Source organism: Apus apus, chromosome 3 (genome assembly GCF_020740795.1).
Source record: "Apus apus isolate bApuApu2 chromosome 3, bApuApu2.pri.cur, whole genome shotgun sequence".
Classification (NCBI taxonomy): domain Eukaryota; kingdom Metazoa; phylum Chordata; class Aves; order Apodiformes; family Apodidae; genus Apus; species Apus apus.
The window spans coordinates 96,510,384-96,525,257 of NC_067284.1; the positions used below are offsets into that span (position 1 = coordinate 96,510,384).

Genomic DNA, 14,874 nt, shown 5'->3' on the forward strand with positions numbered 1-14,874 from the left:
TATTTATGCATGGCTCTCTAGCCTTCACTTATTGACTAACAATTATCTATGTGTGAAAGTGACCTTTTGCAATAAGCATGAGTTTGGCTTTGCTAACATGGAGTATTATCTACCCTCAGGATTTCCTCAGTAAATTTAGATCTTGCTTTTTTTACAGAGTTAACTCTTTGCTCCAGATTGAGGCTCATATTTAAGTGTTGCTTTTGTTCAAAATAGTCTTAGAAAAAAGGAGAAAGACTCATAAATCTGCACAGCACTAATGTTTTCTTGTTTTTCCTCTTATTTCTGCTCTGTCTAAATATTTGCAAACTTTCAGTTTTGGATTAGGAAAAACAATGTTTTAGAAACAATTTAACAAAAACCCCCAAACAACAGAAAACAATTGAATCTCTGTAACTGGGGGAAAAAAAATAAAATAAAAAAATAGTATTCATACAGATCTTGGAGAAAAGTTAGGCTGGTATATTTTACTCTGCTTTTACAAAAGACATGTCAAAGTATGTTGCTTCTGTGGCTTTTGTGTCACTTGGTAACTTCAGCAACTTAACCATGTGTCTAGAAGAGAGAATAATGGAAGAGGTGATGTATATGTAAATATGTGCATCTAAGAAGCTTGAGGGGGGGTTTTTGTTCTTAAATTTGATAGTTTCTTTAATATCCAGCTAATTAATTTCCTCTTCTAATTGCAGATAATACAGTTTTTCTTCCAATTTCACTTGCCAGTTTATCTCAGTGCGGGTTAGTGATGCAGTGTCTGTTGTGGCGGGGGTTTACTATCTTAAAGTCTTTCCATCAGTCCTTTATATAGTCTGTACAGGGAGTTTGAGCCTTAGTCATGGTGCAAATTTGTCAAGCAGCGTTTCCCAGACAGCTTATGTAAAGCAATTTTGGAGGATTCCCAAACTTAAGTAATTGAAAGATACTGCTTGGCTTGCCTGCAGCTCTCTGGAGCTGGAATGCAAAACTGGCAGCAGAATAAACACGCTCCCCGAGGAGGCTGAAGATGCTGCAGAGAAGCCAACAGGGAAGAATTTTCCCGAAAGATGCTTTGTGTTGCTTTTTTTTTTTTTTTCCCTTTTAAAGTCATATTCCTCTTTGAGGCCTGCAGTGATGGCAGGTGTCCAGCTGTGGTATCAAAACTGCAGTTTTAAAATCAGAATGAGAGCTGATTGTTAATCCTGTGCTAAACATGTCCAAGAGAGCAACCAGTTACACAGCTTCACAAGTGCATAAGTAATCATGGGGCAGGGGGTAGAGAGGGCAGGCACAGACTTACTCTGCAGGCATGTTTCTGGACAATAACATTTCTAGAATGTTTGAAAACAGCAGTAGCCAATTATCTGTTATTTCTTGGGCTAAGTAGGAAATAAAAGAGTTTTGTCTCCAGTGAAAATGAACCTGCATTTGCTGTAATACCAGTTCTTGGGCTAAGCCTTTAATTTCTTTTACCTCTTCCAACTTTCTCACTTTTGCCTGCTTTTACCAATATCTGGAGTTTCTGTAAGACCCTAAAAACATAAGCATAGCCATAGATTAAGCACATGGTGACTTGGTAATTCAAAATAAGAAGTTTTCTGTGATACTTTCTTTGATTTCAAAGGTAACTTTTGTTTCCAAGAATGAAGAATCAAGGAAGATGACAAATACTTTTAGCCTGTAATTTCATGAAAAAAATAAATAAATTTGAGGAGGGTTTTTCCTGAATTGGACATTTAGTCTGGCATAGCTGGGATGACCAGTTCCTTTGGCCTTTGCAGCTTGTTCATCTCGGTATGCATGGGTCCTGACATCTCAGTGATGTACCAAAATGTCTTTAATTCACTACAGGAGTGGCAAATATTAAATGCTGTGGGGCTGTGTTGATTATCATCATAATTGCATTTTGTGGGGGTTGGTGTAGGTATATAAGAATGAAAACCTATGTTACAACATCAAGTATATTCTTCCTGAGTAATTCATTTGCCATTTCTCTTTGAGATGGGAGGGGGAGAAGATGCGGAGTCTTTTATAATTAATTGTTAAAGAAACCAGAGAAGTGCAAAGTATCTTATTTTTGCATCAATATGATACCTTATTCCTGTCACTGTTAATGCTGTGTTAGCTCTAGTGAGTGATCTGGGGAGGTGTGTTGCACAGGGGCATGTGGAAATATAGGTAGTTGTCTTGTGTAGTAAAAGAGCAAGCAGATCAGGATCTCGAGTACCAGTCTGTTTTCATTTTGGGATTGGAAGATTCGCTTTCTAAAGATTCCTCACTATAGAAAAAAAAAAATTGATTAAATTTACTAAAATCTGTACATTTTCCCTTTAACTTGCTGGCTTTCAGGGTAAACCAAGTTCAGTATTTTACCTTTCCATGGTTCAAAATAAGTCTCTTGTGTGTCCTGGCATTCATGCTCTCTCTCTCAGTGCTCTCCAAAAGATGGGTTTAAGTGAAGTTACAGTAGTTCTTCTGGGATAAAGTAGGAAGAAAGGAAAAGGAAGCATTCAGCACTGCCCAAAGGAACTAGCTCTAACAGGAGAATCAAATCCCCCAAAGCATACCTCTGAAGCTACCCAGGTGTACTGCAATTTGGTTTTGTTTGGAACCGCTGGTAGGAAGTGATGTCTACCCAGAAGTTAATGTGTTTAGTGTGCAACTGTGCACATCCACAGTGTGTTGCTAGATTTTATGATTCTAGTTAATCAATGAGACTACACACCTGAAGCTACGCTTGTATTTAAACGAGGATAAAAGGAAGGTATGATCCATCTTTCTGTCTTCAGGTCATTTTTAATAACCCACACTACCTCCCCAAAGGTCCTTTGATAGGCAGTGGAACAGGCATGTACTACAAAAACATCCAGTCTTGGGAACAGCTATCCCTAATGGTTTGTGCAGCTCCAGAGCAGTTGCCTTTGTCCTCCCAGAGGTTTCCAAATACTTCAGTGTGGCAACAGAGGGGAGAACCCTCTTCTCCCTGCTGCCCCTGATCTGTGTATTCCTCCTACTCCCTCCAGCATGAAAAGTCGCGCAGCTGCCCAATCTGAGCAGAAGTCTGATGCAGGTGAAAAGAGAGCTGCACTCCACAGGAATGCTGTAGTGAGCACTAATGGGACTTGAGAGTACGGGCTGCAGAGCCAGAGGAGAGAAGCAAGCCCACATGTGGGCTTAACAGGGATTGAAAGTGACTCTGAAGCAGTGCCCTGACACTGAACCTGTCTGAAAATTAAGAACCTAAATAAATTTTGCTCACTGGCTGTGATATCCTCAAATTAGTATTCAATCATCTTGCAAGGATTTTGACTAGCATATGAAATAGCTATTTTATTACAGCCTGTAAAAAGGAGACAGAAAATACATAAAGAATATTTTTTAAATAATTCATATTTTTAAAAGATGGATTTTTCCTGTGTGTTTAGAGTAGAGGAAAAAAAAAAAACGGCAGATGGAAAATGCATTATATGATTGTTTCCTTCAGGGATTAATCTCATGAATGACAAGAGCAAATATTTAGGGAGATATGTTTTGCCTGTGTATACTGTGTTTTTTCACAATGCTTATAAATATACTTTAATCTTGTTTGCTAGCAATGCCAGGATACCTCGTATATTTCCACAACCATGTCCTGGGTTTTGAGAATGGTCTAGAGAGTACATGGCCAGTTACTATAATCTTGCACAGATTTTCTAATTCATTTATTTTTATAACCTGGGGCTTTCCACTGCACTGAATACTTGCTGACCTTTAATTTCATTTATGGGAGGGTGGGGAGGAAAGAGGGGAAAAGAAAGGTCTTAGGAAATCCCTTTCCCCACCCTACCAAAGAAGGTAACTTTTCTTGTAAGTCTTGTTTTGGTTAAAAGGGTGTAAGCAGAGGAAAAATTACAGATAATTTTGCATCCTTTGTAAAAGCTGACTGTTGAAAACAAAGTATCAAATATTTGAGAGCATTTCAAATTTGATACAACCTCTGTAGTAAATGAGTATGTCAGGTTTATAAAATGCTTGTAGTCTCTGAATAACCTTTATTCTGGTACATGACTATTTCTAATATAGTCTACTTGCTATTACAAAAGTGCTTACTTAAACTGGGTATTTATTATACTGCCTTTTGCTTTGTATTCATAATGTATAAACTAATTGAGTATTCCTTCATGCAGTTGGTTCCTTTTTTGCTAGATAAATTTAATCCCACTCTTTTATTTCCTTTTGAAATCAATACCAGACATTTGGTTTCATAATGTGTCTCTGCTGTGATCTGGAGGGTTGAGTTTGTCAGCTACTTTTTGTACAGCTGGAGGAAATCTATTTGTTCATTTCTTAACCTTATGACATGTCTGTTTTTACAAGCCCGGCTGTTTTTGGTAGAGGATTGAAGTGTAGAGCAACAACTGCAGAAGGAAACATCTTTTGTTATGATCAGAGTGTAAACTGAGCCTAATGCAATGAGGAGGGAGTATGCTTACATTTTTTACACACAAACACTCACACAAAACCCCCATAAGAGATCTTCCTCTTCCTTCATGTGATTGCTTGTTGAATTTTCATGTGGTGTATTAAAAGGTGGGTTTTAAAAAAAAGTTTTATTCACATATTCTAGACATATGACTGTAAAATTGACTTGCAAATTGTTAAATTACTGGTTTGTCACTATAAAAGCAGGCTCAGCAAAACTGAGACTATGCTTTTCTTCCCTTTGTAACAGCAAATGGGGCAGGTCTGAAAAGTCATGACCACAGATCTCTGTGTGAAGATCCGAAGATGCCTTTACCATTGTAATAAGCAGGGAAATGCAGGAGTTCAAAGCATTCAGAGAGGATTCAGTTTACAGAATCTGCACACTAAGTGTTTTCTGATGACCTACTGTCTCTGACCTCAAGCTCAGGAGGGTCCCAAGTCGCTGGTGCATGTAGGTGCTGAATAAAGAAGCAGTTTTGTATGTCTTCTGACTCGGTATTACATCCATCAAACCTTTAGGCTTCAGCAACTTAACTCCAATTCTACTTTTATCACACTTGGGAAGCATAACATTATAGCAAAACTACTTAACCTTTTCAGTATTTTGCCAGTAAAAGTGGAGGTTTGTAATAGTGTGGTGTGACAGCAGGTCAAGCCTTCCTCCCTTTCACTCAAAGTTAGTTAAATCGTCTGGCAACAGATTGTGGTGTTAATAGCTGCATAAATATATGTGTGAAGTTGAAAGATTTTTTTTCTTTCTCCTTATGTTATAAAAAATGTTTCTGAGCATGTTGCAATGCCAGAGGTCACCACAGTGATTACATGTCATATAAACATGAGATAGACCCTTATCTATCCGTAAGTTTAGTGTATAAGCTATGTACTGAAGCAAAAGTATCCAAGTGGGCATAATCCTCTTCCTGGCCCTGCAGCCTCTGTTGCCAGTGGGACTGGGCAGCTGTGCCCCATCTCAGGTGTGCTGGCAGAAGCTGCAGTGTCACCCCTGGGCTGCGGTGATGGGGTGATGGCTTGAGTCAGAAGGGTGAGAGTGATTGTCTATCTAAATGTATTTGGCATGTCAAGTAGACAGACTTGTACCAACAGTGTAAGGAAAGAGGGTAATCTCATGTAGAGGACCTTTCTTCTGCAACAGTGAAGTGGATCCATGGCCTCTTTAGGCTTCTGCCTAGCAAGGCTTACACCTAGCAGCCATTTACATTTTTTTGCTGGCTGTTAAAGTCAGTGAGTTATGATTGTTTTCACAGGCTAAGTATCTAGCTCCAGGGCCTGTTTTCTAAAGTCACAGTGCTCCTTCAGCTTCCCCTTGCCTGGAGCCCTGAGTGTTTAGCATTCACAGGGGACATCAAATCTGGAAACCTGCAGCAAAGGGCTGTTCTGAAAATTGGGGCCTAATTACCTTGCTGTGACATAGAACTCTGCATGAGAGGAAAGTCAAAACTAGCAGACTGACTGCAGTGCTAGAATTTCATTATTTATAGTCTCTGCCTTCACTGTGATTCTATATCCCCATTTCTTAAAATTATAATTATATATTATTCAAGTGGGAATTTCTGATAAGCTACATGGCTGCCATCAATCAACATCAGCTTTCCAGTCAAGAGCACATGTAAACTGTGGCATCACATAATCTGGAGAAGTACAACTGATATTGTTTATTCTTCCCTGTGGGTTGTTTTTCATCTAACCAAACTCACGAGGTGAACACCAGATTATCAGCTGTAGTGTAAGGCTTTACTCTCCTCTTGCATCAACTTATCTGTTGATGGGAAAGGATAAATCACTCACACTATGGGTTCAGAGTTTACATGTGTAAAGAAAATGTGCCAAAGCCATTTAACTTTTATGGCAGGTTTGAATTTAACTCCTTTTTCTGAAACTGTTTATTTAATTTTAAAGCTTTAGCTGTAAATAGTAATGGGGTATCATTTTGACAGTTTAGGTGGCCTAAGGCATGATTAAAGTGGTGTATCCCAATGACAAAGAACAGTTTGTCTTTTAAGTGGGTAAATAACAGGCTACTGATAACTAGTTAGTAATGAGGAGTATGTTGTGGGTTTTTTAAATATTATTTGAATTACTATTCTAGGTTTTCCAATTTAAATACAATAAGTGTTTCCTTAAAACTCATATGGGAAAAATGGGTAAGCACTTTGGAAATCTGAAAACCTCAACGTGCCACATTCATATCCCTTCTGCTCCACACTGGCAAGTCTGAAGATTTTTTTTCTTAAAATGAATCTACTTCAGATGTGAATTTGGACCTGCCTGGTGAATTACCTTTATTTAAACATCTAAGTTGTCACTTCCCATACTCATTCATTTCTGTAACAAAGGGGATAAATGGAGAGTGCAAGTGGGAGTGCTGAGGAGGGATTCCTAGCTACATCACTATGTGCAGAGTAATATTACAGGCTCAAAGCAGAACCACCGGTATCAGTGATATGTTCCTAAACCAACTATGTTAGTTTGAAAAGAGAAGAGCAAACATAAGAGAAAGGAATGTCAATACAGGGGGAAAATGGTGAACTCCAGTGTAACACACTCAGTGCATACTCGATAATTGTTTTCCTCTTTGCTAATGGTGAATATCAGGTCTTTATCTTAAATATACTTCTTGCCACCTCTGGATGTGAGAGGCAGAGTGCTGATGTAGTGGGATTTGGAGTCTGAGCTATCCTTTTCAGGATATGTAGAACCTGATAACACCCCTGCACTTCCATCCCCCACCCCCTCCCCCTGCCATCATCCCTCCAGTTAGAGATCTGGAAAATCCCTGTGATTTTTTTTGCTCCCATCTTTGTATGTCAATGTTAGCATGTGACCTCTAAGAAAATCAAGAAAGTGGAAGACTACAACTCAAAATCCTATATACATTGGCAGTGCTAGCTAGTTAAATGTATTCAGTGGGTAGGACTTCCATTGTAATTTTCCTGTCTTTTCATCCTCCCACATTCCTTCCCATGCAGTATTCTTCCAAGACAGAGTTATTGACAGATGCAAAAGTATTAAAAACAAATTATCAGGATCAAGACTCTGGAATACTCTTCTAAAACAGGAAATCCTTCTTCCCTTAGGCATGAATAAATTAAAAAAATTAAACGTGCATACAACAAAATCAACATACCTTAAATGTAGTAATTAAACTGGATTAGAGTTTGTGCAGTCTTCTGGCAAACTAGATGTCTTACTTCTAGAAACACAAGTTCATCAAGTCCTAAAAATGGCTTTATATTGTTGTATCCTAAAGGGTAAAGGAGAATACTGATGTTGAAGCCCCTTCTTGATAATTCCAGTGTGTCTGTACTGTGCTTGTTGAGACACGCTTTTATCCTTACAGTTGTGATTCCACTGTCTCTGGTAATTTTGCCATTGAGGATCTCTTATCTTTTGCCATGCAAAAGGCAGCAATATGACCACAGTCAGTTTGACTCTTGCTATATAGTGTTCAGGCCTTCAGTGCCAGATGTCTGTGTAATTGTTTTCAAAGAACTTTGCTCCAATTTCATTGGGAGGGGAATGTTTCTCCCAGATTGTTTTTCTAACCTTCAAAATATTTTCTAATGAATTTATAATTGGTAGCGTCTGTGCATACTTTAAAGGTTTAAAATGTTTCAAATCCTTTAGTTGTAGATTATGAAGAACATGTATGCACTGAAAAATCATTTGAGTAGAACTCTTAATATCCTTTGGTGCATTATTAAGTGATGCTGATCGATTGCAGAAGGGACCTGTTTTATTGTTCCTGGGGAAGAAGGTACCCATTCTTATGGCTTACTTTATTGAGAAATAAATGCTTTATGATGCAAAAGTAAATATAACTGATTTAATCTGTGACTGTATATAAAAATTGATTACATGGAGGAGAACCACCATCCTTCTGTTTTGCTGAATGAAGTTAATGGAATTATTTCCAAGCCCTAATTCAGTTCAGTTGTCTTACTAAGTACTTACGGCTCATCATGTTTGTGTTCTATTACTGGTTTAAGTTACACAAATGGCACAAATCTTTTGCCAGAATCTTTGTTAATAAGACATTTCAATAGCTACAGGTGTTCTAAATAACTGTAAAAGTGAGATGCTTCTTACTGAAATTCTGCCTACATGAGTAATACATTGTAGGTGATGCCAAAGGGAGAGAAGCAGGAAAATGCCCAGCTAAACTTCTTTTAACCTGTGCCTCTTTGTAACAAAATAATGGTAGTCAGGGTTTCCAAAGATACGGGGGGTTGAAAAGTGAGCACGCCAACTAATAGCTGCGGTAACAGGCTGAACGTAGTGGAATAATACCAGTGTCGTGGCCTCTCGGTGCGTCTCTGCGCCTCAGAGCTCAATAGTGAATGCTCAGCATTGTTCAGCTGTGAAAAGTCTTGGAGCTCTTGGGATGTCAGAGCAGACCGAGGGAAACTGATTTTCAGCTTATAGCCTCCTTGTAATAGGGATGGCTGAATCCATCCCTCCCTGCTCTTCTGCTGTCCCAGCTTCATGCTTGTAGGTGGTGAGTTCCTTGTAGAGATCTTGCAGCTCAGCAGTCTACCTGTGACAGAGGACAAGAGAGGGGGGAAGGGTTTTTTCCCTTTGCCTCTTTGTTCCATGAGTTTCATGCTTGAATGTTAAGGGAAAGCTTTCCCTGGGGGAAGTTAGAAGGCCACATTTGAATTTAAAGAAAAGTATGGGCAGAACTGAAAAAAGTTCAGTGAGGATTTGCAGCTTAATGCTCTTAATCTGATTGCAGGTTTTGGAATAAAATAAATGTTTTACTGTGTGAGGCTTTTAAAAAATAAAGGATAAGCCATGAGAATGGCTCTTGAATGCTACACTATGTGCTGAATTACCTTGTAAGTTCCCATGCGTATAGATATGGAGTTGAGTCTATAAAAACAGGAACAACAAAAGGAATTGTTTTCTAGCACGCCTTTTTTGGGAAGACCTTGAAGTTCCACCTTGGAGTTAATACATCCTCCTCTCCCCCCACCCTCACACATTTTAGATCCCATTATATGCCTTTGTGGCCAAGTTTCTCCAAGTCCAAGCTGTGTGTTTTGGATTTCAGATTCTGATTTGGATCCCAGCTGTAATATTTAAATAAGGAGGGATTTGCTACTCCTTTCTCAAAGAAAACAAGCAAGCATAAAACCCAAACAACAAGAAAAATAGTGGGATTGAATGTCCCTATCTGGAGGAAAGATATAGCATGAAGGAGAAATCTGAGAAAAATAACTCCTTTTGCTGTACTGAGAGGATTTAAATGGGATTCTAAGTTTCTGTTTTCTCTCTGACTGAAACACTGAGAAAGCTCGTCTAAGTTGTTTACTGAATACTGAAGGCTGTTTGGGCAACATGGATGGATTTAGATGTTTATTGTAGTTAACAGGCAGTCTGAAAACTGGCCAGTGTAGAAGTGTTTGCTGCAAAAGAGAAGTAATATGGTACTAGCCGTAAAAGTCAGGAAAGCGGAAGGGTGGTAGCAGACAGTTGTTACCTGATCTCTTTTCATGAATGCTTTAAATTTCTCTTACCTTGCTGTACAATGTAGCAGTACATTTTTATGAATGAGATTTCATGCCTCTCTCTTGTTTGTATTTGTCAAGGATTTTTCCTCTGGATTGACAAAAAAAATTCATAATAAATTCAGTGGTCAGAAAGCTAGAGATCCCTTTTCAGTGAGTTTCTTTGTAGGATGTTATGTGTGATTAAATTCAATTAAAATAGTTTTGAATTGGAATTTTAGAGAATTTCAATACTTTTAAGTTCATAGAATTATTTTTCTGTAGTTACTGGTAAAGAAGGCATAGGCACTTCACAATGTTTGTAGCCTTAATAAAATTATTGTCTTTCTGGTTCAACTTAAGCATGTTATTAAGAAGGAAGTACAGAGAGAGGCTTATGACTCACTGTGAATTATGCACCAAATGTTCACTGTAAGCAAGTCCAAGTCTTTAATCTGCTTCTCGCCCTTTAGCTCCTGAAGTGTCACTCTTCAGTCTTGAATACTGATAGGTCGATAAGTGTTGCAGGCATTAACACCATTTGCAGATGGGTGCAGAGAATACAATGCTCTGTACACTGACTCCAGTGATCTCAGATCATTTCAATTCCTGCTTTGCTTCTTGCATAAGAAAGCTCTAAGGGAAGTATTGCTTGTTTGAGACTGAAATTTTGTTATTCTCAATGGTTTGTCTTCCTGCAATAACAACTAAAAAGTAGTAGGGAGTATTGCCTGTACTGCAGGATGACCTTAAAGCAGCTCTGAAAGAACTGCAGAGCCACTTCATCCCAAACATGAATCTATTGGAGTGGCTTTCACAGAGATACCTTAAAGCTTAATGACAAGGAAGGGAAGGGTAGGGGTAGGGATGGACCAAATCAAGGTAAACAGCAGTTGAGATGTGATAGGATCATTGGTAGAAAATAAAACATGAAGTTTTGCTGTGACTGCATTTTTACAGATCTTTTGTATGTGGCAGATATGAGACACCTTGATTTTCTGCTGTGACCAGTTATTTTGTCACTATTTAGCAGTCTTAGTCTTCTTAACCTTATTTATGTAAAATACCATGCTTAGCTATAGAAGCAACATAGTGAGAAGAGTATGTTATACTCCTTTGAACTTGTACACTTGCTTAATTGCTTTTTATTTATATAATTTTAAATTCTATGAGATTTCAAAATACTAACTTTTGTGTATTGCAAAAATCTGTCATAGTCAATTATTAAGTCCTGAGTCCTTCAACTGTCATTGAATTCGTTCCCATTGAACTGGGGTTTTGAAAGAGCTATTAGCTTACTGTTATACTACCAGCTTAAAAATATAGACCTACTGTTCCCTTTTAGCAGGGTGGGCATAAGAAAATGACTGATGACTTGAAATGCTAGAGCCAATCTGTGGTAGAGCTAGACTATCGGTATGTCTTAGTTCCAACCTGGGTAGGCTTTAAGGATTCTTCTCCCCAAGATGTAAACACAAATACTGCTTTATGCAGCTTTTATTTTTTATTCCAGAAGAAACTTTATATTTTATTGTAAATGCAAACATCTGTCAGAATGAGTCTGGTGGTGTTATTTCAGGTTTTTTTTAAAATTCTAGTTGCTAAACTTCCTGAAGTGCAGAGGAGGTTCCAGTAAGTGCCTGCAGTTCAAAAGCAAATTGGATAAATAATTTAGCTGAATTTAAAGAAAAACATCAATTATTTAAGGTTTCTAAAATCACTTATATTTGGCATCTAAGAAAATAAGGTGTTCCAGAGAACTGGATTTTACGAAATGCAAGGGGTATTTTTTCAGACAGGATTTTTACTGGAAAAATTTTGAAGTCAGTGGAGAATTCAGTGGCAGAAGTGAACAACAGACTGTTAAAATGAGTTTAAAAGAACTCTTGCACTGTTTGTGCTAGATACTGTGTTTAGGAGTCCTTGATAAATTGGAAGAGATGAGTTGTTCAAAGATGCCTTCTTTGTGGTTACACAATTAAATTTTTCACTGTAACTAGTAAGAATGATTCCTAGATGCTGTGTTTCTTTCTACTGAAGCGGTGCATCCCCCTCTGAATTTTATTTTGTCTGCATTATGTTGCAAGCTATAAGACAGTTAACATTTTCAAATGTTGAAAACATCCTGGTGTTGTTGGTAAAGCGACAAGCATCTTGTGCTATCTTAGGGATGCCTAGCCAAGAACTCCAGTGTGCTTGTGCTGCAATGGGCTTTGAAAGGTTATGAAATGGAGCAGCAACTTTAGCTGGTTTAGATGAAGTTGAAAACTTGCCTGAGCAGTACTGCATTAGTGTGACAGAACGTTTGCTCAGAGGAGTAGACTAGTCCAGGAAGAAGTAGAAAAACAGACCAGATACAAGGGCTGTTACAGTGACATAGTGTAGGATGGAAAGACACTAGTAATGTGCCAGCAGCAAGGATGATCCTATATGGTGCTGAGCAGAAAGAAGTGTCCGTGTAGATTTTCTTTCAGGTCACGGCACTGCAATTTGAATGTAAAAGTACTAAAAGATTCAAGCAGCATCATGTTGAACACTTACTGTTTACTCTTCTTCATGAAATGCCATTGTGGACAGAGAAGGAAAGATGTGAAAGCTTTGATTGCATTATCGTCTACGATATGGTTCCTCCATATGCATTTATATCTGCTTGTCTTCATTGAATTTTCATTTGCTGTGGTGTGGAATAGAATAGAACAGAACTGGGACATATTTTTTTTTTTAAAGAGGAGAGAAGCAAGCCTTCAAAATTCACAAGGAGATGGAAAATAATCCTTTCAAAAGGCCTATAAATGGAGCAGTGGATCCATATGCTCTATTTGTGTTGCAGTACATCAGCAGCATGTGATGGCTTGTTCCTTTTGTTAGGTGTCTCTGCAGTACTGTATACAGATTAAATAGCTACTGCATTGCAGAGAGTTATTAATACATTACATTGCACTTTCAGTGAAGATGTCAGTGTGTCCTCAAGCCTGAATGTACCCTGTGGTTGAGCTACGGGTTTTTTTAAATTTTGCTGAGGATAACTTCTTCAGTAAATCCTTAGCCAATTAGGAATTATAGAATAACATCATTCCTAACCACTATAAACTCCACTTACTGTTCAAGTTTATGAAGCTTTTCAACTCCTGATGCATTGATAATGTGGCCTTATGGCACTGTGCATATATGATAGAAGGGAGCAGGAGATGGGGCAGAGAAAGAGATGCAGTTTCTGAAAGATGATGCAGGTAAACAAAAGACAAACTCAGGGGCTGTGAAATGCTAGAAAACAAGAAGCGGGGCAAACCAATTATTTTTCTGGCACATCGGTGTATTGTTTCATTGGCAATACACATTAGGCAGTAAAACAAAAGGCTTTTGAGTTTCTAGACTCCTGCACTGACAGCTGTCACTACTATGCATGTTTAAAGTGAATGTGATGTGAGGGGTTCTTGGGGAAATTCTCATGTATGGGGTAAAATTCTGCTGACTTTTACGTAGGCATGTAAGAGCTAAGGTCAAATGTGAATGTGCAGAGATGAAAGAGCAAGGCAGAGCAGAGTAAGGACCTCAGCTCTGTTCCCCTCTCCCTGCCACCCACAGCAATGCTCAGGAGAGTTCCCTGTGCCAGTTCAGACCAGTGGCTGAAGCTCATGCTGCATCATCGCTGCACCTGCTACTTATACCTAGCCCACCAAAGCAGATGTGGCAAGTTCTATGTTGCTGGCTGTCTCTGTGTCAAACACCAGGCTTGATTCAAGCCTTCAGAATTCAGGAGGTTTGTCATTGCTAATGACAAAGCTGCTGGTATTGTTTGTATGTCATAGGACTTCACTGAACTGATCAAGCAGTGATAGAATCATATAACGATTCAGTTTGAAATGAGTCTTTAAGGTCATGTAAGCCAACCCTCCTCAGTGAACAGGGGCATCTTCAACTAGATCAAGTTGCTCAAAGCCCCATCCAACCTGACTCCGAACATTTCCAGGTATGGAGTATCCACAGCTTCTCAGGGCAACCTGTTCCAGTGTTTCACCACCCTCACAGTAAAGAATTTCGTCCTAGTAGCTGATCTAGATCTACCCTCTTTAAGTTTAAAACCATTACTCCTTGTCCTGTCACTACAGGCCCTGCTAAAAAGTTTGTTCCCATCTTTCTTATAGGCCCTCTTAAGGTATTGAAAGGCCACAATAAGGTCTTCTCTTCTCCAGGCTGAACACCCCCAGATCTCTTACCCTGTCTTCTTAGGAAAGGTATTCCTTCCTTCTGATCATTTTTGTGGCCCTGTTGTTGCTTGTACCTCTACAGGTCTGCCCCGGAGTTAGTTAAAACCTCCCTCAGAGGCAATAAGAGCCCCATGGCAAGATGGTCACAAGGTGTGAGGAAGCAGAGGTCCAGAGGAGGGAATCATTAGCTCCTGACAGAAATATGTGTGAATGTGGAACATACCAAAATTATAGTAAATTTGCCACTTCAAGGTTATTTTATTGAGTAGTTGGATTCTGCACTGTGTATGTAGTGTGGATGTTGGGACCAATGTTGGCCATCATGTGCCTGTGAGTCTGTCCAGGACTTGGAGACGTGTGGTGGCTCTGTCTGAAGTATTGTTCAGATCTTGCAAAAAGTGTACATGTGTTTGTATATCTTTTCATATAAATAAGTAAGTATTAAAAAAAAATAAATACAGGAGAATGTATGTGAGCGAGGCCATGTCTCAATGATCTCAGACAGAGCAGTGTGGCAACAGGTTGTAAACACCTGATCTTTCAGCTTGGGTAAAAGGGACTTTCACCCTGACAGCCTTGACATTCAGATCAAAGTGTTTCACAGCTTTGTGAATGGTCTCAAGGCTGTCTGCACTTCCTTTTTCTTCCTCAGCTTCCTGCTCAAAGGTGTTGTTCAAAGACTATGCTCTTTAGGAACTCAGAATGAAGCCGAGGCCATG

At 38.9% G+C, this 14,874-nt stretch overlaps 1 protein-coding gene across 3 annotated transcripts in view; it reads left to right on the forward strand.

Annotated features, from left to right (window-relative positions):
• The window catches only part of PLEKHG1 (pleckstrin homology and RhoGEF domain containing G1), a 133,019-nt gene that overhangs the window by 62,331 nt on the left and 55,814 nt on the right, over window positions 1–14,874 (forward strand). The window lies entirely within an intron of this gene.